Here is a 27,426-nt window from a genome sequence, read left to right as displayed (position 1 = left end):
TGAGTGCTATTTAAATGTCATATACTTTGAATTTCCCAAATGTTTCACACAGGCAAAGCAAATTATATTGATGCTTATGAAAACTCTACCACTATACAATAGATGATATTACATAACACACTAATTATATTAATTCAAAGTATTAGTCATAATTGCTTGCCAGTGGTGAGAATTATTTGTGATAAGAAAATACTAATTTGCAACTATTATTACACTATGTCTGTAATGTATGCCTTGGTAGCAAGAAAATAAGTAAAATAGTGGCTATATATCCTTAGAGAGGAAACAGATATTAGATTTCCTGAATCAACTTATACCTAAATACTTAAGCCAATACCATATCTCTCAAACAGCCAGACAGCCTCTGAAGAGATGAGACACTGAATTTTATAAAGTGCTCCTACTATGTAGAAAAAGAAAACTCTCCTTAAAACTCTGCTTCTTGCAAAGAATATTTATTTATTTTAGCTCCACCCCATAAATAGAATAAAACTCTGATCCTGGCACACACACACAAAAAAATGACAACTTGAAAAGAGCTGACATATTCTAGGTCTTCCCTTCTTCAAGCAAAATATGCTCTGATCTCCTCAATTCCTCCTACTGGAAGGCTTTCAGGCCAGTCAGCATTCCAGGGAATGTTCTCTCAGCACTAATCCCAAAGACTGGCACTAAGCACAGGAGCCAAAATTCAGTTGGCTCCTGTCCTTGACCTCTTCTTCTGTAAACAGCCCTGGCAGGTTCATTCTGAGCTGCTAAGAGTCTGAAATCCCACACATCTCTTCCACACCACTGGCATCAAGTTGTCTCTCCTTTCGTGATGACATATTTTTTTTTCTAAATCCAGACAGTATATATGTAGCCTTACATCCATTTTGTTTTCATTTGATGCAATATTCAACCCTGTGAACAGCTTTCAGAATTTTACCCTACTATTCAGTTATTAGTCATGTTACCTAGATTTATAATACAGCCTAATGAGCATTACTCAGAGAATTCAAAATGCATAGGAATTTAATTTAGGGGATCACTAATATAATTACACATGTGAAAAGTTCTATACTCAGTTTCAGGTGATGGGATGAAGTTACAATGCAGGTGCACTAAAAATACTGAATCTGGGCTGGAGAGATGGCTTAGCACTTACAATGTTTGCTGGCAAAGCTAAAGGACCCAGGTTGGATTCTCCAGTACCCACATAAAGCCAGAAGCTCAAAGTGGTGCTTGCATCTGGAGTTTATCTGCAGTGGCTAGAGGCTCTGGTGCATCCATTTTCTCCCTCTCTCTATCCGCCACTTTTTCGATCTCAAAAAATAAATAACATATTTTAAAACTACTGAATCAATTACTCTCAGGCCATGTGTGTGAAATGCTTCTGAAATAAATCCCATGTTTAGATTTGGACCCCATCACTAGGGCAATACATACATACATACATACATACATACATACATACATACATACATACATATATATATATATATATATATATATGTATGTATTTCATTTATTTATTTCAACATACCAAGAAACAAAATATGACATTCTGTAGTGTTTGGGAAAAGAGATATTTAACCTGCATCTGATATTATGCTGAGGCTGTTTGTTCATCTGCTTGTCTGCCTACATGTAATGATAAAGTGTTAAACCTGTGAAAGCTGAGGAACCCTGTTGTTCTAAATGGCCTCTTTTAGCTTTCAAGCTTTGTTTGGTTGGCAGCTCCAGGCACAGGGTTGAAATAAGTGCACTGACTTTGCTAGTACTTGAACAGTTCAAGTCTCAACTAAACCTTCCCCTGGGAGCAAAAACTCATTATAAATGGTAGCGGATTAAACTCAATGTTTCACCTTGACAACAAATGGTCATTATATGTCCCTGTTATTGAGTTTTAACAAGTTCAGATGCAAAGTGGATCTGTAGAACAGTTACTGCTAATAACTTTCCAATACTGGTAAGAAATGTTAGAAGAGTATGAAAGCACTTGTTTGGAAAAAAAAAAAAAAAGAGGAAAAAAAAAAACAAAACCTCCCTTGGCTATAGACTATAGTTTTGACATAGAGAACAGCTTTGATGCAGGAACAAGCCAAGCAACAGTGGCACAAATAATAGTTAACAAGAATGTACTAGTCTTTAATTATGAAAGAAAGGGTCCTGCACTGCAATCTAGAAAGAACTCTGATGAAGTCCTTCAATGCAACCTGAACCAGTGAGGAACAGTGAGGGCGCCCCCTAACCAAGGCAAGGATATGTGGTTTACATAATGACTGTTGGCATTGAAGATGTACCAGATACTGAGGCAAAACTGTATGTAACTAAAACCTAAGAACTAAGACTGGTGGAATGATAACATTTTCCCATTACACAAAGCTGTGTTTATCTCTTGAAACATGAAGATTACAACATAGTTCTTTCTAGACCCAGGTGTGATTATCAAGCCCTTCACAACTGAAAATTCACTAAAAATTTCCTATTGCCACAGGATATATTCCCCTATATACCAGCCTTTATTCATGAGACTCAAGGTGATAAAGATGATTTATTGGGCTAAAATATGATGAGATTATAAATAATGATGTCATAAATAATATAATAAAATCCCAGTATTTAGCAGGCTAAGACAAGTTGATTTGAGTTGAAGGCCAACTTGGATCACACAAGTTTGAGGCCAACCTGGATTATATGGTATGACCTTATCTCAGAAAACATTATTGAAATAACCAACTAGAGAACAATTAAGCTTCTGGCTTTCAAGGCATCTTTTCTAGTAATTAAATTCAAGTGCAAGTTTCAGAGTTAAACATTCCCAGAATTTTTTTCTTGAAGTCTGCAGAGTTTAAGAACATGTATCTGAAAGCCCATGACAAGGGAGGAATATTCTCCTTGAGAGCAATGTTCTGACTAAATATTAGTCACTCTGGTATTCTCTGGAGCCTGGCACATGATAAGCACTCAATAAATGCCTAGCAACATACTCTGCAAAACTCTATGCAAGCATTTATATTTATTTATATTTATATTCATATTCATATTTAGATTTAGATTTGGAGGGGGAATGTGGAGGTCAGAGGACAACTTCAAAGTGTATGTGTTCTACCTCCTTTGAGACAGGCTCTCTTGCTGATGCAGAAAAACTGGAACTGCCAGACAGCAAAAGAACTAGTGGTTCCTCTAGCTTCAGATTCTCTTGGCTCCATTGGCCACTGTAGCAGGCTCACTGGAATCACAGATGTATACACCACTTTGCATCTGGCATGAGTACAGAATAATTGAACCCAGAATAGCTGTCTTTGCAAGAAATCACTTTTAACTGCTGAAAACTCTTTCCACTATGCAGAATCTGACATATTTAATATAATAACCACCCAAACAGTGAAAACTATCCCAAACCATATAGCCTAGTTCTGGTATATTTCAAAATAACACAGCTGTAAAATGTGACTAAATCACTGAATATCTTCACTTTTATTATGGTTGATAACTATAAGCCAGTAAAATGTTAATGAAGTCCTGACAAATTATGGTTCTCCGACTCATTTTTTTTATTCTGGCCATAATTAGATGGTAAAGCTAGCTGTCTATAAAGGTCATCACTGATTTATGAAAATAAAATATTGTCATTTGCATATTAGAGAAAATGTATCTCTCATTTTCTCTGGAGTAGTACAAAGACTCAGTTCACCAAGATTAATATGATGTCATTATGCCTAAGGTATAAAGAAGATGGCCTATTTGCACTCCAGGGGGAATCTTAGACAATTTCCATATAAGCACTCTGTTCTCCTGAAGTTCCAGGCCTGGAGAGGAAACCATAGAAAAGCAAACTGATAAAGAATGTCTACCACTTATAGCCAGATTTAAAAATATATATATATGGTTTGGGGCCTGAGGATAAAGCTCAATGGATAAAGTGCTTGCTATATAAGCATGAGGACCTGCATTTGAGTCCCCCAGCAACCACACAAAGCCAGAGGTGGTAGCACATACCAGTCATCCCAGGGATAGGAAAGTGGAGATAGGAGGACCCCAGGATTGTATGTCAGCTAGTCTACCTGAATCAGTGAGCTCTAGGTTCAGTGAGAGAACCTCTATCAAAAAGTAATGTTGAGTGCGATTGAGGAAGATGTCCCTTGACAACCTCTGACCTCTACACACCAGCACATACACCTGTGTCCAAACATACACATATCCACACACACCACACCACACACCACAAAGCATGTGGTGTGAATGTACAATCTCTGCTATTGGCTCAGATATTTGAATTCTTAATTCCTAATTGGTTATGGTGTTCTGGGAGGTTGTGTATCTTGCTGGAATGTCACTGGGGGGCAGGCCTTGAGGTTCTACAGCCCAGCTCCACTGGCTGCGTGCTCACTCAATGCCCTCTCTCTCCTTCTCCCCCACCCCTCTCCTTCCTGTCTAGGGCAGCTGTGGATTCCAGTTCAAGCCTTTCAATGACATACTTTGCATTAATTTAACAGTTTGCACTGCCCCCTTTGAGGACACATTCCATTCAAGTTCTGCAGGTACCACCCTGCAGTGACTTCCTACCCTGCCATCAGTGGGCCAGAGCCCTTCCCTGGATCCCAGTCCTGGAAATGACTGCTGCTTGGTTCTAGGTCTGTGCTGGGGTTCTGCCTGATCACTCTTCTGCTCTGCCTTCAGTCTTCAGAGCACTCATCAGTCTATACTAGCTGATTTTTCCTATCCTGAAGGCTTACTACCTTTATGTTCACTTTCTCCTACTCCAATCCCTATGTTGTTTCTTTCTCCTGCTTGGATCCTGATCCATCACCCTCATTTTTACAAATTGTCATTTAGAGTCAACAAATATGTTGATCAAAGTCCAGGACTTTCAGTTCAGAGACTATATGTAAGGCTCCTTCTCTCCTCTCCCCCACACATTTACCTACCTCCAGGAAGCAAGTAAGTATCCCAGAGATTGTTAATGAACTGCATTGTAAATTCCTTCCTAGGAAGCCAGCAAAGGACAGTCAATTGTTCACTTCATAAACATATTTTAAAAAACCACATTTTGAATCATTCTGTCTTAACAGGTTAAATTGACTTACTTGCACTAGAAATTGTTCTTATGATTGTAATTATAGTCCTTTAAAAGTTATTTTCTAAAAGAATAACATACCTTGAGGAGTTTTCCAGGACATTTTTCTCACTTGTTCTAAATACAAAATAACCCCATTTAAGGCAGCCTTTATCAAATGTATCAAGTATTAAATGGGTTTCTCCATAGAGAACACAGATCAAAAATAGCACTAAAGTACCCCTGCCACAAGACATAATGTTCTATTTTCCTACAATACATGAAATTTAAGATAGTTCATTTATTTTAATTTAAAAAACTGTAGAAGATTATAAGAAACACAATTCAAAGGATAAACAGAAAGTTATCTAAAATAGAAATGATTATTTTAAGAGTCAAAGAAAAAAATACCTATCTTGACATGCCACAGCCCAGCTTTCTTCTTTTAAATCACACTGACATCTACATTTAATTGCCTGCCAAACAATAAAAGCATATAATGCCTCAGAAACTTTAAGCATGCTGGTGATGTTTAGTGAATCAGACACTAAGCATTATAGAATGCTCTCCTACATAATTCAATCTTGCAAGCAGTTTTTAAACATTGCACAAGCATTTAAATAGCTAATCCTATGATCTATTGTAAAATGTGCTATTTGCCCACAGATATGTTCTACAGAATACAAAGCAAATGACTTATCTTGTTTCAAGAGTTTCAATGGCTTATTACACACACCTCATCATTTCATCTCAATCTCTAAATTCTTAATATTTAAAAAGACTCTATTTCAATAGACATGTGTTTTCCTTATTTATCTTAAAAAATCTTTGTTATTTTTAAGTGGGTAATTGTGTTATTTCCACGCCTATAAATATTGCATTATGCAGCCAAATTATTAGGGATTCAACTATCTCTGTTTTTTCATATGCAAATAAGTACCTTATAGAGCTGCTACTGGAGTTAATTAAAGCACTCTCATGAGTTTCCTATATAAATCTATAACTACCTGACTGTAACACTGCTGCTGTTATCCTCTGAATCACAGTCCAGAAAACTAGACTGTAAAAAGCAGCTGTCTGTTTCTGTCCTAGATGTGGGCTTAGAAATGAAAATAAAATGATGGAGTATCTGCCCTATTTGTCTAGGGGAGAAAACCATCAGATCAAGATTTATTCCTTCCTCTCTAGTACCAAACTAGAGCAAGAACTCTCAAAGTGGGTCCCTACAGCAACTGCAGCCTTAGGACACTTAGTAACTCAAATTCTTAGGCCTGCACCTCAGGATTCCTGAATGAGACCCTAATAAGTCCCAGGAGATTCAGGTGCACACTAACCTTTGGCAAGCTCTGTTCTAAACTGATCCATAGAACTAGAATCATCTGGGAGCAGCCCGAGGAATCTACTATGACCTTTCTAAAGGTCCCAGAATAATATAATCATTGACCTATTTTTTTAAATATTTTATTTCTATTTACTTATTTTAGAGGGAATGGGCACACCAGGGATTCAAGCCATTGCAAACAAACTCCAAATGCACATGCCACCTAGTGCATCTGCCTTATGTGGGTCCTGGGCTATTGAACCTGGGTTCTTAGGCTTTGCAGACAAGTACCTTAACTGTTAAGCCATCTCTCCAGCCCCACTAACCTATTTTTAAGAGTGCTCCACATCAGTAGTTTCAAACAATTTTAAGAAGACATCTTGCCATTTTTAGGGGGATGACAGTATACTCAGTGCTTCCTGGGTTCCATTCCCAGCCCAGAAACAGGGGACATTTTACTTGCTTCCTTTAAAATGGTATACTTTAAATAACTAAGCTTAGGTGTTTCTACAGCACATGCATATCATAGTGTACATATGCAGATTACAATAAGCATATAGATGTGTAAGTTGAAACAAATATTTTCTCCATATATATCTATGTATACTATATTCCTCAAAAATAGCATGAGCAAGGCCTGCTGGAGATTGCAGCTCAAAATAGCTTAATACTTTAATCACAGATACCTCTCAAGTAAATAAGATCAACAGAAAGGGAGAGCTGAATCAAAGAGCTCAATTCTTTGCTCTCATTTCATTTTAAGATAACCCAATCTGTCATTTTTCTCCAAAGTGGAACTATTCAACAAGAAGAGTAATCCTACACAGTAAACAATTCCTGCTATCAATCAAGAATACTGAGGAAATTAACCAAAAACATATATTCATTCAATACCCAGTAGCACTTCTACAAGCTTACAAAGATATACAAATCCATTTCTTGATGACTTTTACTAACAAAAATAAAATGTCTGTCTGAGGCAACAGATAAACTCCTGATTTCAGTCAACCGATCATATTCACTGGGTGCTGATCAATCTAGGAACAGCTAAATATACACCTCACAAGGAATACTTCTCTACCCATTATATTCATTGAGCAGAAAAGTACACATCATCTCAAATATACTCTTGGTGAAATATTCATTCCAATTTCCCATCAATTGGGTAATGGTTAGTGTGACATTAGATAGCTTATACAGCTGATTATGCTGAACTGAGATCAGGGACACAGGATGTAAGAAGTCCTGGATCTTTCAACTAACTGCTTCTTGCTCACTATAGAAGATCCATAAGATAAGCAGTCTACACATGAGAGGCACATTTAATTTGCAGGATTTCAGGGATGAGAAGAGTGTTGTGTACCTGATTAGTACTTGGACTTAGTCCAGAAGCCTGGCAACTAGATGCTCTAGAGGAGATGACAAAGATTACCCAGCATCTCCACATCTCCTAGCAGGTTTCTTTCCCCTTCATTCTTCATGCCTTTTGTGGGGAGGCTTCTCACTGCAATCTGGATAATTCTCAGGTCTAAAAAGTTTTGAATTATTACCAAAATGAGTACAAAAACTTTAGGTCACCTAAATTCAAAGCTCAAATGAGGAGACAGCAATCAATTTCACTGACAAGGAGGGCTGAAGTAGCTTTGTTGAAATGACTAAGGGAGAATGGGCTGATCTGAGACTCAAAAGTTCTGTAGAGGATTTTTCAGGGACAGTTTTGACCATGGACAACCCTGACAATTTTCACTCTACAGAGCATATGATTCTTTCTAACACCTGTTATCTATCCATCTCCCAGGGAAAAATGGAAGGCTGAACTTGGTGGTATGTACCAAAGTGTAGGGTAGTGCTGCAAGAAGATGCAATCACTCTGTTTGGTTGATGTCATGTCAAAGTGAAAGACAAATTAATAAATGTTTCTTTATCTACATTGTTCATATTCATTTGGCCACTTACCTCCTGCTAAATATATTCATTTCTATATCCCCATCCCTAATTTCTAGAAAAAATGCTAGGATCATGGAAAGTTTTCTTTTGTAAGAAAGGTAAGAACAAAATCACCCGCTGATCTATATTTGGTAGAATGGAATATCAAGGAAAACCACCAACTGGACTCTAGTCATGGAAAACTTCATTTCACCAATGGACATCTGCTCCTAGAGTTCCTCCCTTTTTTATCTGACTTAAGGGCATTTACCTCACTCTCTCAGCTGTACCCGTTGTAAGGAAGACATGTGAGGCAATACATCACACTCTGCACAGGGAAGGAGGGCTTAGAGGGAACATACAGAGCATGAGTAGATAGTGTTTGACCTCAAGAAAGGTAACTTGTGGACACCACACCAGGAATTTAAAGGAAGCAAGAAGAAAACTTTGTAAGCCACAAAAGAAAGAACAAAAGCCCATCCTAAACAGTACAGATGAAAAGAAAAGCAGAGAGTCAGCAAGTGGTTTTAAGAATCTGTAAAGATATCACCTTGTGCATGAAGAAGACAACCTTGTAGAACAATAAAACATTGACTGAGCTTAAGGAATAGTTATGGGGCCACAAATTTGTCCCAAGTAAGCTTCATCAACTAGCTTTATTTCTGGAATGTTTAAACCAGTAATCCAATGTGAGACTTTGAAAGCTGTAACTCCCATCTTAAGTGTTGGCTGGGCTGAGATACACATCTCCAACTACAGTCACTCAGCATTTCTACATCCCATTGGGCACTGAGTATGCTAGCATAAATAGTATGTTTACTCTGCCCTTGCAGGCTTTAGAAGAAAATGAGGGGTGCTCTACTACTTTTCAATAGCACATTGGACTGATGGGAAAATTGTTGAGCTGGGAATGAAAACCAAATTGTCTCCATGTTAGATTCTTTCCACGTGCTCTATCAATTTCAGAAAAATGTTTATCAAAGAAATGTAGGTATGACCTTAGCTATGATGAGTAAAACAGGGCACCGTTGCTAATAATCCTCATTAGAGAACCTCATTCTACTTCATCTTTGAGAAGTACTAACTTCAAAATTAAAAAAAAAAAAATCAAACCCAGGGGGAACAAAAGGATTCAATTAGGTCAGGAAAAGATTTGGGTTTCAACTGTTTCTTGAAAACTAAAGTCTGTAAGTCCACTAAACTCTATTTCTATTCCAAACAGTCAGTTATTGAGACAAATGTATTCCTAATTTATGAGTTGGATGGAAAGCTCTCACTTGCCTAATGTGTTTATCAAAGGGATCCTGAATGCATCAATTTTTCTAATCTCACTAAATATTTCCTTAAAGGTTCCCAACTCCAGGACTCATTCCATGGCCTTGTCACTGTTGCATTGCTTTTTCTCCTACCTCAGTAATTCTGAGACTGAAGAGCTTAAGAACATCCTTGAGAACTGAACAGACACAGCCATGATCTGACTCCCCAGGGGAAATATATTGTGTGTGAAAATGTAATTCCTTATGTTACTAAGTTCTCAGGGACAAGTCAGCATTATTTTAAGTGTAGTTCACCAGTCTTCTGCAATCAATTGTTTGAGATCATTTATTAATGCACAAACTCTGACCCTCCACTCTGGATTCATGAAATTGAAAATGTTGGGAATGGAGTTGGGGCTCTGAATTTTAGGAAAATTCCCCAGTGACCCCTCCTGATGAAAGATGGGAAGATCCACTACTCTAGTCATTTCTTTACTCAGTTGAGCCATCATTTATTTGGCCTAAATTAAATGTCTTGTTACCACTCAACTCTTGCTGAGAAGTTCACACTCTCTAATCACCAAGTGATTAACTCTCTAGCACAGTGCAATCCCATCCATTCACCACATTCCTGCTCCCATGCACATATAATACCTCACTCCTGTGATAAGTATTAGACACTACCACTACTCTGTTCTATCATCTCTAAGCATTTCTCAGCATGCTGTTACTCATTCATCCGCTGAGACCATTACCACAGAAAGTATCAGTGCTTCTCTCTTTCTGTGTTCCTCATTGAAGGATGACCAACTCATTTGTCTACAAAGGAATACACAGCCCTGACATCTGGTACTGAAAAGCTGGAAAGAACTTTAAGCATAACCTCAAGTATTATACAATATGGACACTAAGGCCAAGGGTTTGCCTGACATATGAAAACCAATGCAGTAAACCCCTAGCAACTCCTGACCCACACCAGAGCACTACACAGAATCCTGAAACTAAATTTGGTTAGGAATACAGGGCACATATGTGGCCATAATAATTCATCATTGTGGCAAGAAGGTGAAAGAATATCAGAGATTACTAAGAGGCTACTTTAGATCAGAAAGAACAAGGAAGAACTCACAGGGAAGAAGGTATTTAAAGTGAAGCCCAGAGGTACTCTTTGGATGCACAGAGCATAAACATGGGCTGTTTTGAGAAGGCCCTGATTTATGCAAGAAATGAAAGTTCACTGCAGCACAAATAGTATACAATAGTGGTTGAAGACAAGGCTACAAAGACCACATGAAGCAAAGTCCTGCTAGGCTGTGGGGTCGGGGGTGTCTAACCTTGTCAAGATGGAACTTTCAAACTGCCATGAATTGTATGTGAGCCAACATAGCCATCACTATAGCTTGATAAAAAGGAGGGAAAATGTCATACTCTCTTACAGACAAGGAACCAAAGATGGATGAAACCTGACTTTAGTTCAATGCAGAGATCGACTTTGATCCTAAGTATCCTTAGAGGCATGTTTTCCTTCAGGTATGATAATTTTATGTAACTGCATAATAATTTTATATAATTGCAGTAGGATGATTGTTCCATGGATAGTCACTACATATGTACTACCTAAGAACTGTCTTATTAAAAAATGGACACCCTTGACCTTATCTTTCAATTTAACAGCCAAACAGTATTGGCATTTCAACACTACTGAAGAACCTTTATAGACATTTTATGTAAAAACCTTATAATAGAAACAAGTCAATGAAAGAAAGGCACAAACAGGGCTGGGGATGTAGCTCAGTGGCACAGCACTTGCTTAGTTGCACAAAACCCTGGGCTCCATTCCTTGCAGGAACAGGAAGATAAAGAAAAGAAGTAAGGTAACTTTTTTCACACAGATACACAATAAACTTCATCTAGTATCTCCTATCTATAATTCTGCCAAACAAATCAGTCCTGTACAAAAGAAAGCATGTTAGGTGACAGCACATGTGGTAAGTTGGAGAGGTGATAGACTGTGACTGTGTTGGAAAAGTTTACAGAAACCTGGGACTATTTGTTTGATTTTCAATTTGTATCAGAAACCTGAGTGAAACCTAAACTCACAGTGAAAACAACCACAACTAGCTATCATGAAAGCAATGATATCTAGGGATATAGCTCAGTGATCTATAGAACACTTGCCTACCATGCATCAGGCCCTGGATTTAATACATGGCACTAGGGGAAAAATAAAAAGCAAGCAAGCATGGATACATATGTCAAGGGTGCTCAGAGATCAAAATCTCTCTTCAAAATTGGAAAAAAATGCTAATGTCCTTCAACTCAGAATTGCTGCTCTGAAGAGGAAATTAATATCAAATCTGGTCCAGCAGCTGCTGCCCCACACAACACAGTAGAGGCAATGGTGTTTGGCCCAACAGTACAAGGAAACACAGGAATCTGATAGAACAGAGGAAATGAAGACAGATCTTACAAAGAACTCCAAGTAGAACAAAGTTGTGCAACTTAGCCCCTTATAAGGAAAAGACTAAAGGGGAAGCTAATTTGTGTTGAAGGGATATAGGCACAGCAGCCCTCTGCATATGAGGTGTGAGTCCATATCCTCCAACTTCCTTCCTGAGCCTACAGATAGCAGGGAGCCAGCACTAAATATGATTCATTACAACACTGTACTTTCTAAAGACAGGATTTTCTAAATAAAAACTTCGTCGTACTTTACGACAACAAGAGTTAAGAATAGGCACAAGGAGATGAGGGTAGGTTGAATTCCTCTCATTCTATACAAAAAAAAATATTTTTGTACCAGCCCTCAAGACCCAATTTTGTGAACTTTAAGCCTAAACTCAACCAAGTACCAAGAATTTCAAGGCCTCCTCTACATGGGCATGCCCAGCCTCTCTGCTAGAGTTGGATGACCTTCCTCAACTAGACCCTAGGATCTATATTATTATCTTTTCTTTCTTCTATCCTTTCTTCCTTCTTTCCCTCTTCCTTTCTTCCTTCCTTCCCTCCCTCCCTTCCTTCCTTCCTTCCTTCTTTCCCTCCTCCTTTCTTCCTTCTCTTCCTTCCTTCCTTCCTTTCTTTTTCTTTCTCTTCCTTCCATTCCTCAAATCTTTGTCTTTCTGTTTTTTGATACAGATCTTGTTATGTAGTCTAAGCTGGCCTCTACCTCAAAGAAATCTCCTGCTTCAGTTCCCTGAGTGCTGGGATTACAGGAGTGTACCATCACACCTGACTGCATGCTATTTTTTTCCTTACTCTTTACATCTGGTTCTCCTCATCATATAATAAACTGATTCAAAATGTCACAATTACATTTTTGAAAGTAAATAAATAAACATAAGCAATTCTGTATAAATGATGATCCACAGATTACACATGCAGCATTCTGGTTAGTAAAGAGAAACTGGAAGAGACATGTCAAAAGAAGACATGAAGAGTATGGCAAGTGAAGCCAAAATTGCAAGTGTGATGGATCCCATAATGGAATAGTATATATGAGCCCCAAAGAAAATGTAATTAGAAACACAGCCAATACAAAACGCTATGATTCTACCATAAACATAAACAGTTACTGCCAAGCAAAATGATATGCAGTAAAATAAAAACGGTATTGTTTTGGATTTTTTTAAATGTTTATTAGAAAATTCAAATGCACAAAACAACTTAGTGTCTATTAAAAGTGCTATACAGGGCTGGGAAGATGGCTCAGTGGTCAAAGGCACTTGCTTGCAAAGCCTAATGGCCTGGGGTTCAATTCTCCAGTACATGTAAAGCCGGATGCACAAAGTGGCATATGTATCTGGAGTACATTTGTAGCAGCAGGAAGCCCTGGCATCCTCATCTCTCTCTCTCAATAAATAAATTAAAAAATAAAATAAAATTGCTATGCAATGCTAAGTAGCAGATTTATTTCTTTTGGTTTACTTTATGTGTGTGAGTGTATGTGTGTGAACACCATGGTGCTGAAGAGGAGAACAGAGGACAACTCTCATTTGAAGCAGGGTCTCTTGTTCTTTGAACACTGCTCCATTCATGGGTTTTTCAGGAAATTCTATCCCTACCTCCCTACTTGTGATGAACATGCTAGGATTCCAGAAGCCCATCACAGCTTCTGGCTCTTATATGTAGGGGTCTGGGGGATCTGAATTCAGGTACTCAGAATTGCAGAGCAAGCACTTTATGCACTGAGCCATCTCCCCAGTCAAAAATTTAGTCTTATTTATTTATTTATTTTAGATAGGGCCTCACTATGTTACTCTGGCTGGCCTGGAACTTGCTTTGTAGACCAAGCTGGCCTTGAATTTGAGACAATCATTCTACCTCTGCCTCTCAAGAGCTGAGATTACAAATATGCACCATCACACTCAACCTATTTATTGAAAAACGGTATTTTAAAGAAAAGCAAATTTAACCATTTAAAACTTCTTCAGGGTCAGATGACCAAGTTAGTCTTCAGAACTATGTGAATACACTGCATGGACCAAAACCTCTTATTCCGTGTGTGTGTGAGAGAGAGAGGGAGAGGGAGAGAGAAAGAGAGGGAATTCTTTTGAGACAGAGTCTCATGCATCCCAGGATACTGGCCTCAAACTCTGTATGCTGCTGAGGATGACCTTGAAATTCTGATTCTTCTGCCACTACCTTGTGAGTGCTGAAATTACAAGCATGTGTCACCACACTTAGTTTATTCAGTTTTGGAGATTGAACCCCGGGCTTCGTGTGTGCTTGATAAGTACCCTACCATCTGAGCTATATCCCCAGCCTAGTCTATGTTATGTAAAGATAATAAGATTAGAGTTGGTTACATACTAGTTACCCAGTATGTTACAGTTAGTTATACTAGTTTTCTCAGTACTCATGACCAACAACCCCTCCAATACAGCAAGTACTGTCCTGTTTTTAACTGAAGAATAAACTAAATGGGAGAGTTAGAGTAACTTTCTCACAGTTATACCACTTAATCATATCAGGGTATAGTAGTTAATTCAGGCTGTGTCTGCTCAATGCTTATATTATTTCACTTTTATGCTGCTGCTTCTTAAAATTTATCAAAGGTATGTGTGTACATGTATAAAAACTTACACAAAGGTTACATATAACATAAAATCCAGATTTCTCTTTCATAAAATTATTTCTCTTTCACAAAAATTAGATGAATAATAGAGGTCCTTGACTGTCAATAAGTGTTTCACAAAATTAGTAGTTTCTCCAAATATGTTCACTAAATCTCTATGGCTAAAGCAACACATTCGCAAGAGGCTCTTCTACTCTACCAAACCCAAGATCTATAAGATATTTCCACCTTACCTTGCTGATCACATTTCCATAATCTGTCCTTCCTTCCAAAACATTAATTTCTCATTACTTTTCTCTTTAATATGAATTAGAAATTTGAAAATAATTAATAAAAACTTTTGAATTTACATCTTTAAACCAAGAGTATTTGTCAAACTAACTAATATACTTAGAAAATGTTGGGGGTTTTTTTGGTCAAATGGTAGTCACTTGGAAGCCCCAGCCCATCTCAGCAGAGCAGTTGACTATCTGAGTATTGTTTCCATGGTGTACAAGCCCAAACTGAACATTATTAAAACCTAAAATCAGCTATAACTGCCATGCTTCCTACTACCAGAAACCACAAAAAAAAATTAAAGAAATAAAACCCTGTCATTAATGCCTGTCATTTTTTTCTAGAAATTCATACAGGACAAGTACAAATGAGGTTTAAAATCACTCCTTATGGATTACAAGATTCAGAAACCACAAAACTGTATTCAGTAGAACTTAACTTGGCTTATCAACTTAGAAAAGTTGACATATTCATGAGCTTTACAATAAAAGTTAAAGTCAAGAAGATTATAAATCTACATGTCTGAAAGTTGAGGGAGAATAGAAGAGAACAGAAAATTGCAAAGGTGTTAAATTTGATAAATACCACACAGAAAAGTCATTCATGTGTGTTCTTGTGCGCTGACCACAAGAAATGTGTGTTGTCAGAACCCAAGAGTTAGCTTCAGAAATCTACTGCCTAGTAAACAAAATGGGCTACACCAAAAAATTCAGAAACAAAGTACAATGAGACTCTGATGTATATGCTTACAGTTTTTTTTTTTTTGTGGGGGGGTGCCTAGGGGCAGGAGATATAAGAGAGAGGCAGTACTCTGGCAAAAGGATAACATGAGGCAAGTTCAAAGGACATCCAGTCACCTCCTGTTGAATGAGTCACTGTGAGTCACATTGGCCCTTCCCTGCTTCAACCTAAGTCACAGTGTTGCTCTAGGGCTTAACACATTCCTCTGAGCATCATGCTGCCTGGATGAACTTTTAAACATCTTGTCACAGGGAGAGTTCCTCTTATTGATCACTCTTTTGCACATCCAAATGGATATTATAAACAGGCAAAGGGTGACCTATTCCATGCTGGCAGTTCTGGGCCTTTGAGTACCAAGATTCCATAGGCTGGCCAGCAGACCCAGAGGCTTATAGCTTTTGAGCCTTCAAATTGAGGAGCAATACCTCCAGTCCCTAGAGGCTGGAGGCTAACTATGTTCTCAGCTCAAAGGCATATTGCTCTGGGTCTTGACTGTTAGTAGCACTAGCTGTTAGCAGCAGCTAGCACTGATAGCAGCAAGAAATAGCCAATATCATGACACAGAAGCCTTGTATTTTAAGACTTTTGGCTCCTAACAACAGCTAGTGTTACAGCTTTCACCTTTTGGGTAGCAGGACACTCGGTTTTTAAAACTTGGCAGAACACAAGGCTCACAATCTCTTGTTTTCAGCTCCTTAACTTTTCTTGCTACTCCATAATTTCACAGTCCTTTATCTCCACCATTTCTGTTCCTTGTTTCTGCTCTGGAACTATTCAACTATCTCGTGGCAGCTACTGCTACCACTACAGTTACCCTGTCATCACTGTTGTCATTAGTATTACTGCTGCCAGCACAATAGCTGCTACTGCTTCCATGGCCTACATGCCATGTTTATATTACCAGCTTAGCTGGCTGAGCCCATGACAAAAATCATAAGTATGCCAAAACCAGTCACTCGGGAGAAGCTTTTCACTGGGCCTATGCTCAACAAATGGTTGACTATGGTTCGCTCAAATGGTGATTGAACAGCCTTAACATATAGCCAGAAAGGGTACATTTGATGGTTTGGATATGAAATGTCCCCGACAGACTCACATGTTTAGGTGCTTAATATCTAATTAGTAGTACTGTTTAGGAGTTTTGTGGAGCCATTGGGAGATAGAGACATTCTGGGGGAGATGTTTTGCTGGGAGCTGGCCTTAAAGTGTTATAGTCCATCCCTACTTGGTACACTTGTTCTTTTTACTTCTTTCCTGCTGATATGATATGAAGATGTAATACAGGATGTTTGTCCCTGCTATGCTTTCCACACCAAAATGAAACTACTCATGAAAACTATAATCTATAAATAAACCCTTTCCTTTCATAAGCTTCTCTGGTCAGGTGTTTTGTTCCAGCAATGAGAAAGTAACTTCAACAAGTTATAACATGTGCAAATGCAGCTTTGTAATTTACTGTAAACATAGTACAGCTTCTGGGAATACCAATAACAGACCTTATATAAGGACCAGTCCTTATACTTGTCAATCCAACGCTTTTGTTTTTAAAAAATATTTATTTATCTATTTATTTGACAGAGAAAGAGGGAGAAAGAGAGAGAATGGGTGTGCCAGGGCCTCCAGCCACTACAAACGAACTGCAGATGTGTGCACCTCCTTGTGCAATGGTCCTAGGGAATCGAACCTGGGTCTTTTGCCTTTGCAGGAAAATGCCTTAACCACTAAGCCATCCCTCCAGCTCTTTTTAAAAATATTTATTTATTTCCTTTTTTTTTTTATAAACCACCAAGTAAGGTGCTCCCCACAGCCCAAGTAAAAAGAGTTGCAGATTCTATAGGATCAGCTAACATTCTCTGACTCTTGTCTTGAATAATATCTTCTAATTCCAGTATGGATTATCAACTGGAGTGAGGCCTTCTGAAGTAGGAATTCTGGTTGCAGAGGCACCTGCAGCTGCTGGAATATTCACCTAATGTATCCAAAGCAGTGGACCATCATGACAGCAGTCTGACTAACTGCCAAAGAAGGGGCCTACATGGCTAACAGTTCTTCCATCAAGGTTATCATGCATAAGGGAAAATCTCTAAGCTGTCATTCAAGGATTCCCTGCTCCCTGCATTCACAGAGAAAAATTAAAAGATTCTTACAATGAAAATATGACAAAAGTCCAACATAAAACTAAACTTAGTAATATTTAACAGGGATAAATCCCTAGTCAAATATCCTTAGAAACCATTGGTAACATTTAATGCACTTGTTGTCATTCATCAGAAAAGAAGTGCCAAACAGAAATAGAGGACTATTAGCTGTGGAGGAACCTTATATAAAGTGTTTCCGGGAGGAAGAATCATCACTGGTATATGATGTTTGAGGCATTTGAAGTTATTTGGGTAGACCAGATGTCTGTTCAGTATCTGGAACTCTATATAAGTGGCCCTGTAAAATGGGGTCTCATCCAATTGTCATAACAACTCAATCAGGAATGGACTGTATACATCTCATAAAGAAAGAAACTGGGCTTCAAAAAGACTATACTTTCTACACAAGATCACATAACTTGTTCATGGAATAACTAGACATCTACATTCAGGTCTAATTTTGAAATTGCAAGTGAAAAAAATGGTATTGCTGGTTCCCTTCATTGGAAGATGAGGGCTCAAAACTCTAGGACATAAATTCATTTTCCTAGAGTGGCATGGCAGTGAAAGTAGACAGTGGCAATGAAATGAACAGAAATGAGTGTCAAAGAAAATGAAAACACAAGCAAGGTAAAAACTGAAGTGGAGGAAAAAAGAAATCTAATGAAATGTGGACATTTTGAGATATTCACAACAGAGGAGTCAAGAAAGGGTCCAGTCGAAAAGGAGAGGTGAAATTTGCAGTACACAATTAGGAATGTCAGATTTGCCTGGAAGATAAGAACACCCATGAACCAACTTGCACAGGTTCATATCTATGGAGGAGATTGTTAAAAGACAAGCTTGGAACAAAATGACATTGGCCTTGAATGTTAAATAAGGACCTGCTAGTCTAATCCTTTTTCATTCCTTACTCCATACATATTGAACACAGCTCGGCACATTTCAGTATCAGCAGGGGTGATAAGTCCAATTTCATATTGAACCCACTTAGGACACTTAAGCCTGTGAGCTAGACTCTATCATAGCTATGATATAATCTTCATTGTTACCTCAAGGGCCTTTGCCTCGATTCTGTGATTTCAGACCTTTGATGCCAAATTCTTAAATTATAAACCACGGCACAGTGGGTATTCAGTTTTGCTGGAGTCAAAAGAGTTCATTCTAGGTGGATGTGTACTCTTCTAAAAATGAAGAAGTAGACAGCATAAGCTAATCATGAGCTGGCACATTTTTTTTTTTTTTTTTTTAAGATTCATGGAGAAAATACCATGCTGAAAGTGACTAGAAGGGGAAGGATGGAACAGAAACAAGGCATAAGCCAGGTAGATTTGGATATAGGAAAACCTTAACTGTACAATAGAAAAGCTTACAATAGTCAACATGGAACATTCTACACATGGAAGCAGAAACTGATGTGAAGATATTATTCTTTTTGCAAGCTGAGCGAAAGACCACACAGTTGATTTTGAAATCAGTAGGAAAGGTTAATTCTACAAATGAAAGTTAGAGGAAGATATGGAAGCATAAAAGATACTACAAAATCACCTTTAACAGGCTTGTTTTATTAAAAGCCTTAGAAATCACTTGAATGTTTGTTTTAAAAAATCATAAAACAATAAAACTTAAAAGGAAGCAAAGGGTGGGTTAAAATTTAGCTTATCAGAACTAAACTTATCTCCATGGTATTTCCTTTTACAGAAAGTATGCTTTAGTCATAAAACTATTCATTAATTCCAATTTTCCTTATGGAACCTAGAAAAATCTTATGTATTTGGGGATTGATATGGAAAACCTTATCAAGTATGGTATCAGGTCTTAAAAACTGAAGCAAATAAGAACTTTGCTTAATAAGTGATAAAGAAACAGTTAACCAGTATTCACTGTCATTATAGTGGTAGATAGCAGGTTTCTTAGGTTATCTGCAAACACAGACTTTTATCTGACTTGCTGAAAATGAATATTTTAAATGATTGACAAAGCAGAGACAGGTCTGGCCTTGGGAGGTGAATAATTTCACTTGAAAGCAGAATTCTTTAATTTAACTCTGGGGATTTCAGCAAAGGTTGTTTTGTTTTGCAATATCCCTAACATGGGAATTGAGAATATACATCTATGCATTAAAAGCCACAAAGCATTAGATTCAGGTAAATCATCGTTAAGTGCATGCATTTGCCTACATCTGCCTGCAGCCCCAGCCTTCAGCACATAATCCTGTGAGCACAAATGGTCCATCGTCTCATTACAAGCCTTCAGACTGTTAGAGGCAAATGAGGTCAGACTGCAATTATATTTAAATAGGGCTCCAAGTTCAACCACAGTCAAGATATGCACTTCCCACGTGGGCCCATGGAGTTGTTGGTTTTTTTTAAAAATCACCCATAAACTCACTCGAAATAAAAATATTACTGGGTTATCTTTTGATATCCCAAGTATACAGAGAAACCAGGAAGGTTCTGGTTTGGAGGGAGAAAAAGACTTAACAAGCTATTACTATTTAAAGAGCATATCCCTGTCAAAACAGCCTGACCAAAAAATGGTGTTTTTAACACACACAGTGTATAATAATACTGCCAACCAAAACAGTAGCTGGGGACGATGCCAGCTAACTGATACAGAGAAGGCTAGGACTATGCTGCCACACCCTGCTCCCGTTTTAGGAGCCACTAGCGATGCTACAGCTCATTCTGATCCCATGGTGTCCCCTGGTTCTTTGTAAGACCATATGGTAGACTTTTCTGGGCAAGTCACCTCAAAACAGCTAAACCACACAAAGCCATGTCATTTGTACATGAATTGCTTCTCCAAGGAAGTTGCCTCATCGCAAACAAATTCAGATTGTTTAAGTTGTTTAAGAAAGATACACATAGAATTTCTGAAATCACCATGGAGTTAAACACTGGCAAGTCCATCTAAAGATTTTATAGAAGAAAAATGCTGAGGGAGTCTGATGAATGGTTACCATGAATCAGTATATTCTGATCATAATGGCAATGGAAGGCCATGGTTTCATGGGAGAACACTACCTCCTAGTCTTCAGGTTGTTCATGTAAAGTATGGTCATGTTTTTGGTACTATAAGATCGATCTCTCTCTTCCTTTAAAAATAAATAAATAAATACTTTTAAATAAGGATATTCACCAATCCTATCACTAATGATGTGTGGATTTGTACCAGGCTATTCATCTCAAACTACTCTATCATGAGGTAAGCCAAAGAGCAAGAAAAGTCATGATACTGTTGCCAAACTGGGTATGCCAATACATCTCTGTAATCCAGCATTTCAGAGGCCAAGGATGAAGATTATGAGTTCAAGGCCAGCCTAGGCTAGCTACATAGCAAGGTTGAGGCCAACCTAAGGTACTCTTCCTCTCAAAACAGAAATAAAGAAAGAACTTCTACATTTACAACGTTAGAGGGGTGCTGTTTATTGTGGATGCGTAGCTTCACATGACTAAAGTAAAACAGAAACTAACTAATGTATTGTTTAAGGAAACTAGCCTCTTTTCAAGTACCTGACAGTGTCATACAATGCACTGAACAATTCTATATCTATATGAATCTCTATGTGAAGTCCAAGACAGCTAGGACATGTACGTTTGATGGACACACCAAAATAAAATCAGATAAATCTTTTTGTGTGTAAGGGGAGTGGAGTGGGATCAAGGGAACTGTGATCTCTCCTTTGTATGGTGTGCCATAAAATGATAATGCCCAAACGTCATCTTTGAAGATGTTCAAGTCAGACATGGTGGTATATGCCTTTTACCCAGAATGCAGGAGGCAAAGGCCAGTATGGACTACATAGTAAATACCAGGTGAGCCTTAGGCTACATATTGAGAAACTATCTCAAAAAAGAAAAAAATAGACTAGGGAGATGGCTTAGTGGTTAAGGCAAAGCTAAAGGATCCCAGTTCAACGCTCTAGGACCTACTTAAGCCAAATACACAAGGTGACACATGCATCTGGAGATCTTTTGCAATGGCTGGTGGTCCTGGCATGCCCATTCTCTCTCTCTCCCTCTCCCTCTCCCTCTCCCTCTCTCTCTCTCTCTCTCTCTCTCTCTTTCTCTCTCCCTCTTTCTATCTCTCAAATAAATAAATATAATTTTTTAAAAGTATGGGTATGTGTGTACATGCTTGCTTGTGAATATGTTTGCTTTTGCCTAGATATTTTATTATCTTTTCACTAATATATATATATATATATATATATATATATGTATATATATATTGACATATATATATGTATATATAGTTATATATATATGTGGTACTATTAAAGTCAAGGTTAATTTTTAGTCATTGCATTTTGTATTGTTAGACTTTCTAGTAACTGGTATCAAAGTCTCAACATCATCATCAATGCTTTTGCCAGATGAATCACAATTCAAGCATATATCTCTCCAATCTTTTTCCTAGATAACATCTAGATCCATTACCTATATTTTCTCTTGGTTTTGATCTCTGATTTGCTATTTCTTCATACATGCCTGGCTCCTCATGACTAGCTTAGAGCAAACAGATAGGCTCAGAGGACTAACAATTCCAGACCCTGAATCTAATCGGTGCCTGAGATGAATCCTTCATCCAGCCTACCACTTCCTATGTGCTCTAATACCTAGTTTGTAACCACGGTTATTCCACAGCCTCCACCTTTGACAGGCCCTGGACTCATACTCCAGTCTTGTGAGTCTTTCAGAAGTTCTCCTGGTTTGTATATGTTGCTAGTTACCAACCACAGGCCAGGCAGCTAAGTCAATCTAGCCTAGAAAGAAGACACACCCAAATAAAAGGCTTACCCATCTATCTGTACACTCTACATTATAGTGCTGCTCTTTAAAAGTTCCTGTGATGACTAAAAGGCCTTGTGGTCCTCCCAATCATTTTCTAACTGTTCTCAGCAACAACACTGTTCTAAAATGACATAGTCCCATTGCAAATTACTGAGGAGCTGACAAACTTATTTCCATTCTCTTATGTAATCCTGTCATCAAACAAAAAGTAGTACATTTTACTCAGGTTTTATACCAGAGGAGAATGTTTAGTGACTTTTGAGAGACCTCTGTGCATATATCATCTATCAAAGATGAAGGTTTGAGTACCATTTAATAAAATTTCAGAGCTGAATTGCTTACCACTGGATATTACGCCTTCTCTGATCTGATCCTTTATGCAGCACAAATGGCAGAAAGAATTTGACAAACTACAATTCAGGACTGTTTTGACTTCAAAATACCATCCTCTCAATAGACTTTTTACTTTAGGATCTAAATACATTTAACTCTTTTTTTCTGTAAGAAAATACACATAAAAGGTGGCTATGGTAGGACATTCCTATAACCCTATCTACTCAAGATGATGAAGCCAGAGGATGGCTAATGCAAGGCTAGGCTGGATAACTTAGCAAGAATCTATTTCAAAACAAATTAAGGATTGAAGAGATTGCTTAGTGGGTAAGGCACTTGCCTGCAAAGCCTAAGGACCCAGGTTTGAGTCCCCAGGACACACATAAGCCAGATGCACAAGGGGCACATTAGTCTGGAATTCATCTGCAGTGGCTGGAGGCCCTGACATGCCCATTTTATCTGCCTCTTTCTTTCTCTCTCTTTCTCTACAGAAATGTAGGTCACTGGTAAAGTTCCTACCAAGCATGCATAAGGCCCCAGGTTTAATTCTCCATACCAAAAACAAACAAACAAACAAAAAACCCACAAACAAATAAAAAGAAAACATATTTGAACTTCAAATAAATAACATCTCAAGAGAAGCTGAAGCTTAGTTGAAAATAAGATAATAGTGCTGAGGATGTAGTGCAGTGGTAGAGGATTGTCTAACATGTGCTGACACTGAAAGGCTGTGGTCAAAATTATCTTTATACTAGCTCAGGGAAAGTTTTGTTGTGATGGCAGGGGAGGCGTATCCAATATAGTTCTCATTCTTTAGACATATAAGTCAAGGGCTCCAAAGATGAAGAACAGTCTCTAGACCACTTACTTATTCAATGAAAATTTATTTGTTTGTTTCTTTATTACTTAACATGGGCTCTGCACTATCTGTCCTAGGAATTTGGAAGTAATAAACATAACAAAGAAGCCAATTACATAGATCTAAAATTCTATGGATTAAAAAAAAAAAGAGAGAGCCCTTTTGTATGAATTCAGAGTATAGGGCATGTCCCAGTAGTTTAGTTTACATAGATTTTTTTCAATATAGTTTATATTGGCACTCTTCCCTCTCACATTATTCTCTATGAAAACATTCCTCATTACAGAATAACTGACATTTTTTTTCACCTGTCAATTCAGTTTCTTAAATTTTACCACCTTCCAAACCCTTAGGGCAAAAAAATTACCACTCAATATTCATTCTGAGATATTCACCTTACATTTTTGACTTCCAGTCAAACAAATGCACTACTCATTCTCTTAAAATGTAATCCGATGTTCTCCATCAGAATTTAGCATTCTGAGACCCGAATAAGTGGCCTGGACTTTTTCAAACTTGATTTTATTTATTTTTCTCAAAATTTATTTTCTTAAGAAGCTTTACTGGGTTATTTTTATTTATTTCTTCATTTTAGGATTTCTCTGGTTTTTGTTTCTTATTGATAACAAACCTCAAACAGGGAGAATAAAAGCTACACTTGATCACCTAAGAGTGAGTACGAGTTAGGAGACATGTGGTATGGTTACCCAGTCTCTGGGAGGTATTCTGGAACCCTGATTTCCAGTGAGGGCTCCACTAAGCCCCACTAGAGAATCATCATTCTAGACCAAGGGTTTCCTTATTCCAGAAGGATAAGATGTAAAAAGGTTGGTTCAGACCATGACCTCAACATTGGTGGTGTCATTTTCCCCCAGCAAGTTGTAGGAGGCGTGGTTGTGGCAGGCTTGGTACAGTGGGTAAGCCAAAAGGTTCACCATATAAGTGAAATTCTAGGGCCAGCCCAGCTAGTACAACATCATCCTTACAACTGGCAGCCTTCATAGCTAGGCCACCCATGAAGGGACACAGGTCTTTCTAGCACATCTCCTCTTCCTCATCAGCACCACTGTGGAGATGAACAATATCTACCAGACTTAGCCAACTCTGAAAGGGTAAGATGACCCATTTAGAGCACTGGTCACTTTACTTCACTCCAGGTGACCCCCCACTGGCCTGTTTCTCATTGTCCAATCCTCAGCTCCCTCAGGTATGGAGGGTATTTGGGACCTAGGAGCTACTGACTTTTCCTCCCCATCTCCTGTCCCTTTTCTAAACTCTGAGGAGTTTCTGTGTGGCACCATTTTCATGGGTCCTATGTGGCTGGGTGAAGGAAGAACTGGGGAAACCAATACCCTTATGTTCACATGGCTCTCTCTCAGGTTGGCCAGTTTCCCTAGTAAATCACCATCTTTTCACCTTGAAGTTATGTCTCTACTGAGTAATTCTTAAAAATATATAGTCTGCTTCAGGTTTTAAAAAGGATTTCCTGCAGTCAATCTTAAATACCTAAATCCATAAGTGATGCTTTTCCACTAACTGCAGAAAATTCTAAGTCAGAAGCCTGATTTCATGGTAATCATTCCCATTTGTTTGATGAATTTTGTAGTCATCTCAGACACTCATGAAGCCTCTTAGAGAAGCGCACACTAAGCCCAGAATAAGAGCACCTAAATAATACATTCCTACTTTTATGTAAATAAAAGTATTAATTTTGATAGCTGGAAGGGAGGTTTTTAATCTACAATTTAAAAGATGAACATCGATTTCTCTATAAAACAGTTAATGACCCAGGCATATTAAGGAATAATTACACTATATGTAAATTTCTCATTTTCTGTTTTATACCAAAATATTCAAGGGAAAATACGCTGACATGAGCACACTAGGTACTTAATCCTGCAATAGTAAAGCCCTGGGTCTGCTTCTTAAATAAAGCTGGAGTTCCATTTGCCTAATTTGTGAAAGCTCCAGGTTTTAGCCAGTCATCTTTTAGAGTTTAAGAATATAATATTAATCAAAATTCATCATGCATACATTTCCACTATTTTGGCATTTCACAATAATCATCCAGTAAACATGTAGAAACCAACTGAAACTGCATCAGCATGGCTAGGATAGTATAGTTCATTGTATTATTGTGAAAGCTTCCAATTAAAAAAATGCTTTGGGTTAGTATAAGATTATTAACCAACTTTCACTTATATAACATGATACAGTACCAAACATTTTCACACATGTTAACATAACATCCTCCCACCAGTGTACTAAATTTGAAAAGTGGATATAGTAATTCCCATTGTTGTACCTACAAGAATGAGGCAAAGAAAAATTAATGGAAATCACTGGCCACTCAGGTAGCAAGTGGCAGAATTGGAATGTGGACCCTCCACATTCTATTCAGAACAACTAAAAGTTTAAGTGCTGGAGTCCTGTCAATTCAAAACAGGATTTGAATGTTAAAAGGCTAGGTGACAACTGTGCATGTTATTTCCCATTGGTCATGTCCAAGCTGCCCACTAAGGCCTGTACTCAAGCAATACTCTTGCTTTAGTCTATGGATTATCTCAGGTTCAGTTATGAAAAATATACAGAGAAAGGAAGTGAAGTGCCCAGGAAATGGGCAAATACCTCCTACTTAAATCAATTCCATTGAATTTTGAATATTAAAGTTCAATTTTCATTTCTTTAGTAGGAATTATTAACAAATGTATAAATGGACATTATCACAATCTCTGGGCAGTTCTCATACTTCTAGCTGTTTAAGACTCAGAATGCTCAGAAAATAATTAGAAACAGAAGTCTGACCTGCTACACCAAATTCCAGTGTCTCCTTTAAACCAAGAAAGTTCTTTAGAAAGGTAACTGCATTTCTCAGAGAATAATGTTTCAACCAAGTTACTTCCTGCTACTGTGCATTAAGCATAAATAACTAGATAGTTGAGGGAGACTAGTGCCTCAACTATCTTACACAATCAGATTGAAAAAAATCCAAGAAGCCTATGAATCATATAAGAAAATTATAGGCTGAGGATATGGCTCAGTGGATAAAGCACTTGTGCCAGCATGAGGACCCAACTTACCATCTCCAGAACCCATGTAAAGGCAGACATGGTCAGGAGTCTTCTTTTGTCACAGCACTCTTACAGCAAGATGGGAGGCAAATACAGAAAACCCCTGGAAGCTGGTGGGCCAATATGGTGAACAGCAAGAGACCCTATCGCAAACAAGGTAGAAGGCTAGGGCCAACACTTCAGAGTGTCCTCTAATGAAACAACCTAAGATCTAAGGGTAGCTATCTGAGGCCACTCAGTCATCTTGACATTCTCAAGGAGCCATAAGAGATTAAACCTTAACACACAGCATTAATTACAAGAATGGGGATGGGTCCCAGTAACACATATCGTGTTTGTTCTCATACTGAGATCAACATGTTGTGATATTTGGTATCTGCTTCATGCTGTGATATTTGGTATCTGATTCACACCTGGTGCTAAGTGCAAAAGTTCTATTCTAGTATTCATGGTAGCTTGCTTGTTCTTGTTACAGACAATTGTGTGTAGAGGAGGTGGCTGGAAGTTTTTTAGATCATTATAAAGGAATGTGGTTCTTGCTTTTAAAAACTCACTGTAAAAGTAGGACTGGGCTGTTCTCTTCCTTTCTATGAG

The 27,426-nt window shown here is 38.0% G+C and overlaps 1 protein-coding gene across 12 annotated transcripts in view; it reads right to left on the bottom strand.

Moving 5' to 3' along the window:
- The window catches only part of Ptprm (protein tyrosine phosphatase receptor type M), an 849,143-nt gene that overhangs the window by 658,817 nt on the left and 162,900 nt on the right, over positions 1-27,426 (bottom strand). The window lies entirely within an intron of this gene.

The sequence above is a fragment of the Jaculus jaculus genome, chromosome 2 (genome assembly GCF_020740685.1).
Source record: "Jaculus jaculus isolate mJacJac1 chromosome 2, mJacJac1.mat.Y.cur, whole genome shotgun sequence".
In the NCBI taxonomy this organism is placed as follows: Eukaryota; Metazoa; Chordata; class Mammalia; order Rodentia; family Dipodidae; genus Jaculus; species Jaculus jaculus.
The sequence above is the reverse complement of the archived record's forward strand: the minus strand, read 5'-3'. Positions and strand labels throughout refer to the sequence as shown.